Source organism: Lolium perenne, chromosome 7, assembly GCF_019359855.2.
Source record: "Lolium perenne isolate Kyuss_39 chromosome 7, Kyuss_2.0, whole genome shotgun sequence".
NCBI lineage: Eukaryota > Viridiplantae > Streptophyta > Magnoliopsida > Poales > Poaceae > Lolium > Lolium perenne.
The window spans coordinates 123783392-123789327 of NC_067250.2; the positions used below are offsets into that span (position 1 = coordinate 123783392).

General features: G+C 45.4%; 1 pseudogene; it reads right to left on the reverse strand.

Annotated features, from left to right (window-relative positions):
- Window positions 1–1810: 1810 nt before the first annotated feature.
- LOC127318519 (kinetochore protein NDC80 homolog) lies at window positions 1811–5175 on the reverse strand (annotated as a pseudogene).
- Between the last annotated feature and the right edge of the window lie 761 nt (window positions 5176–5936).

The window sequence follows — 5936 nt, forward strand, 5'->3', positions numbered from 1 at the left end:
TCTTGATCACGATCGGTTCCGCGCCACGAACGGGCGGCACCTCCGTACTCGGTCACACGTTCGGTTGTTGATGAAGACGACGTCCACATCCCCGTTCCGGCGGGCAGCGGAAGTAGTAGCTCCTCTTGAATCCGACAAGCACGACGGCGTGGTGTCGGTGGCGGTGTAGAAGTCGGCGGAGCTTCGCTAAGCTATGCGGGATGTGGAGGAGCGGGCGGCTAGGGTTTGGGGAGAGGGGGCGCGGCCACTATAGGGGTGCGGCCACCTTGGTGGTGTTTGAGGTGGCCGGCCCCCTCCCCCTTGGCCCTCATTATATAGGTGGAACCCCAAGAGGTGGTGTCCAAGTCTTCGAATAAGACCCGAACCAAAAACCTTCCATAGGAGGGGAAACCTAGCCCAACTAGGACTCCCACCCAAAGGTGGGATTTCCACCTCCCATGTGGGGGTGGCCGGCCCCCTATGGTGGAGTCCACTTGGGACTCCACCCCCACTAGGGCTGGCCGGCCATGGAGGTGGAGTCCCTTGTGGACTCCACCTTCCTTGGTGGTTTCTTCCGGACTTTTCTAGAACCTTCTAGAACCTTCCATAGAACCTTCCGCGACATTTTATTCACATAAAATGACATCCTATATATGAATCTTATTCTCAGGACCATTCCTAACTCCTCGTGATGTCCGGGATCACATCCGGACTCGAACAAATATTCGAACTACATTCCATAATTCAAGTACTACCATTTCAACATCCAACTTTAAGTGTGTCACCCTACGGTTCGAGAACTATGCGGACATGGTTGAGTACTCACTCAGGCCAATAACCAATAGCGGGATCTGGAGATCCATAATGGCTCCCACATATTCAACGATGACTTTAGTGATCGAATGAACCATTCACATACATTACCAATTCCCTTTGTCTCGCGATATTTTACTTGTCCGAGGTTTGATCTTCGGTATCACTCTATACCTTGTTCAACCTCGTCTCCTGACAAGTACTCTTTACTAAATGCCGTGGTATGTGGTCTCTTATGAACTCATTCATATGCTTGCAAGACATTAGACGACATTCCACCGAGAGGGCCCAGAGTATATCTATCCGTCATCGGGATGGACAAATCCCACTGTTGATCCATATGCCTCAACTCATACTTTCCGGATACTTAATCCCACCTTTATAGCCACCCATTTACGCAGTGGTGTTTGGTGTAATCAAAGTACCTTTCCGGTATAAGTGATTTGTATGATCTCATGGTCATAAGGACTAGGTAACTATGTATCGAAAGCTTATAGCAAATAACTTAATGACGAGATCTTATGCTACGCTTAATTGGGTGTGTCCATTACATCATTCACACAATGACATAACCTTGTTATTAATAACATCCAATGTTCATGATTATGAAACTAATCATCCATTAATCAACAAGCTAGTTTAAGAGGCATACTAGGGACTTCTTGTTTGTCTACATATCACACATGTACTAATGTTTCGGTTAATACAATTCTAGCATGATATATAAACATTTATCATAAACATAAAGATATAAATAATAACCACTTTATTATTGCCTCTAGGGCATATCTCCTTCATACTATGCTGTCCATTATTCTCTAGCACGTGCAGTAGGGGAAAAACAGATGTTCCTACCGTTTCTAAGCTTAGTGTCACCTAATGAGGGACTAAACAGTTAAACATGTGTGCTACATATTCAATGAAGGAGAGACGATAAGATGACTAACCTCGTTATTTTTAGCCTGTAGAACAGAAACATGACTCTTTTTCTCCTCCAGCATTTTAGCAATTCCTTGTAACTGCTTTTGTATATCAATTGACTCATCATGCTTTGAGACAAATATCCTTTTAGTCTCATTAGCAAGAGAAATAAGCGCAGGTTTTAGGGCAGTTTTGTAGGTGGTACCAAGGATCTCCGTCGGGGAGGATCCTTTCGCATTTACCATGTACTGGAATCAATACTGGGTTTCAACCTGCAAAACAGCAAAAAAGTGCTTTACATTAAGGCAGCAAACTCTAGATATAATTGACCATACAGAAGTTTGAGAATAAACAACAAAACCACAATACAGTGATATCTTTCTGAGATCTTGATCTTTGTTTGCTTCAGTGCCATCACTAAATAGCTGAGCACTGAGATCCAATTTGAGAACAATATAAGAATACTAGATCATCCAAAACCTATCTTGGCGATGGTTTCTTATGAAAAGAATGTTATTATACCTTCAGTTTTTATATTTCTCAATAACCTACTCCATCGGTTTTACCGTCAAACATAAATAAAGAAGATAAAAGAACTAATCCTGCAGGATTGTCTGGCTAGAAATCTAATACAAACTGGAGGCTCCTTTGGAGCTTTCACATTGATCGATTCTAGAGAAATAGAAAAAAACGCTACATATAATCTGTTCATTTTACATCAAGTTAAACAAAGGGTTAAGATAAATACTCACAGGCACCAATTATGTCGGATAGTTGAAATGTTTTGGAATTTCAAAGGTGGCAAACACAGTATAAGTAGTTTCATGCCATGTAGATAGATGGAAGTAGACTAACGCTTGTCAGGCTAGATTTTCCTGCTAGAATCAACCTTCATATTATCTTTCATATATGACATAATCAAGCCGATCATCCAGAAATTTAAATATGGCATATTTCTATTCCGTTATATTGAGCATTCCCTCTGTTCCAAATTAATTGATGCAACTTTGCCTAGATACGCATGTATGTAGAGTTGTAGACGCATTTTAGTGTATAAATACATTTGTTCCAGACAAAGCTACATCACTTAATTTGAAACAAAGGGAGTATATGACTTCTAGAAGCCTCTGTCTTAATCCTAGGAAAGGCAAAAAATAGATTCGCAAGTTGATCAGGGTTATTTTATAAAAAGGTTAAATTATCCCTTGAATACGATAGACAGAAAACACTTGTTCAATTAGTATCACATCATGAAAAGTATGGACTATCCTTATTCAGTTGGAAACATACATTTAGTACTATCATGCAGCTACCAATTAAAACAAGGCACACCAATCAGAAAAGCGAAAAAACATACTTTAATGTAAGAATATTATATGAAGCAAAATATATAAGAGCTCTTTGTAAAGTTGTAGGTAGCGTAGCCATATAACCTTTGCTAGAAATTCTTCCATATATGACTCAATTATTTTGTCACATGATAGCATGTTCAACAGCAAAAGCTAAAGAAACGAATGATCAGGAAGTCCAATTCTCATCCTTGAACTCTTGGGAAAGTTCACTTTCAGTCCCAAAATTTATTTTTAGTCTAGAATGAACCTTGAACTCTCATAATAGTTCATTTTTCATCCCTTTGCAGTTGAGTTGAGTAAATTACTGGCGTGGAAAGAAAAAAATAGGGAACCAACCAAATTGGTTTAGAACCAGATCAAGCCCAAACTAGCTGAGATGTCAAACCAAACGTCACAATGCAAAAAACAACGAAACCTTTGGGTCCCTAAACCAGTCTCTTGCTTGATTTCTCTCCCTTCTAATTCACGTGAAGCGTTGCGCCACAAAGGTCTCCTTGTTTGCTTATCAACGTCGTCCCGTCTCTCTACCCTTGCACCGTTACCTTGAGTTTTTGGGCACCTATGGCAGATATTTGCCTAGCTCAATCGGGGTAAGGACTAAAAGTGAATGATTCTGAAAGTTCAAGGTTCATTTTAAACCAGCAGAAGTTCTAGAACCAAAAGTGAACTTTCACTAGAATTCAAGGACCAAAAGTGGACTTTCTTCGTCAGGGAATGAAGAGACTTAAGTTACGGAAACAATTGAAGGGAGAATAGGAGACAAAGTAGATCAAGGGTAAAAACGTATCATGTCCAACATCTTTCCTGCACTTCCTGCTGTGTAAGACAGCAATGTTGGAACCGTCTTTATCCAGCTAATGTAAACTACTGAAGGATTGCCTATTCATTGTTTCAATCAGAAGGCTATGTATGCACAGATCTGATCTCAGTAACAAAGGTAAACCTCTAACTGCAGTAACCAAAACTCCTATACAACGTAAAATAAGCAATACTAATAAATTCCCAAACAAACCACTATCTGAATTATGGACACTAAGAAGATCAAACATATTAAACTATGGAGCACAATGTCAGCACTAGAATAGATAGATACTTCTTTAAATTATTTCTCCGTATCAAATAAGAGTAGCAGTTACTTGGTTCGCATCAGTTTCAAGGTGCTTAAATAATAACCGAGTCATTGGTGAAAGAATAATATGGACAAACTCAAAGATTCAGGAAATCCAAAGTTCTTTGGGGGAAATCTTACTTTCTGAGGGCGTGGTTGCACTGCTCAGCAAACCCCGCAGTCTCCTCGAGCTTACTGACCAGTGAAGGTTCTAGTTCCCACCCCTTCTCGTCCAGCGCCGCATTGGCATTCTCCAGTTTGGCAATATCATGCTCCACCGCTTGCATCTCCCTAGCAATCCTATCGACATCCCTCGCGTTCACCACCTGCATCTCCACCTTTTTCACCGGCTCCTCATTCTCAAGCCATCATTCGCTGGCCATTCATTACCTTGGCCTCGAGCTCCTTGTCTTTCTCCAACAACGCATCTTCCTTCTCCTTGATCTTGGTGGACCAGCTCTTCACCACAGCCTCAAATTTGTGAATGTCCGCAGTGAATGCCTCCTTCTCCTCCAGTGCCCTCAGGCGAGAGGGCTGTGAGGTTTGCTTATTCGGCTTTGCCATCAGACCCTCGACCTCCTTCTCCGGCGCCTGAAGGGCCATTTCGCACGCATCGGCTTGGGCGCGGGCCTTGGAGTGGTACTCCTCGTCGAGGGAGGCGACAGCATCATCCTCGTCTGTGAGGAATAGGTAGTAGCTGTCGGTGAGGTAGAGCATTAGGCCATTCGAGGTGGCCGCAGTGGGGGGAGAGGATGCGTGGAGGTTGTCGACGACGCGCAAGAGAAGGGTGAGCCGGTAGAGGACGGATAGGAGGGGCGGCCAGTAGTGCGGGGTCCCGGGGGCTTTCAGGGCGGAGCGGGTGAGCTTGTACGGGCAGCCGAGGTGCTCGAGGAGGTGGCGGAAGGCGGCGAGGATGTCACGAGCGGCAGGGAGAGCTGAAGGCGTCGGAGTCGCGGCGGGAGAAGGCGTCGTCGAGGTTGCGCGGGTAGAGGGGCTGGTCCGTCATTGGGGTGCGATCAGCCGCGGAGGACTTCGGATGGCGGTCTGCCGCCGCCGCCGCGCCGCACTTCCGGTGCCGGAGTTGGGGTTCGGAAATTTGAGAAGTGCGGGTTTCGATTTGATTTCGATTTTGGGGAGACTGGCTTTTGGAGACGGGGGATTTCAGGGCAAATCCTATACACCGCTACGATCGGGGGACCTCCTATACACCGACCGGGTCTGTGCGGACCAGGAATGGCAGCGGGGACCGACTACCCGAAACCCGATGGGTTTTTCCTCTATTAGGGGCCGGGTGTGCCCCGCCTCGTATCGAACAAATCCCATAAACTTAGCTAACCCTACCATAATCTCAGCTAATCACCTGATCTGTTGCCAAATTTTACGTCTATATAATCCATGCCTCGGTCAAGCCCTCGATTTCACCCCTACCGCCGTCATTTTCTACCCCAGATTTTCCCCATTCCCCTGCGCCGTCGTTGTTTAGTTCAGAGAGATGGAATCGTTCACTGCCGACAACCAGCCGCCCCAGGGCGGAGCAGTGCCCGCGGAGGGCTCCGTTTCAGACGTTGGGCATCCAGGGAGCCAGGCCGGAGCAGATGCCGCCGCCGACGGAGCAGTCTTCGGAGGCGAGGGTGTCCACGGCTCAGTGTTCCGCCTCCAGCATCCAGGGAGCAGCCTAATCCCTGGACGCATCCCAGGTGGACGCCCACCACTCCGGCATCTAGGCAGGGTCGTTCCTGCTGCAGCTAACAGATATGCTGCCA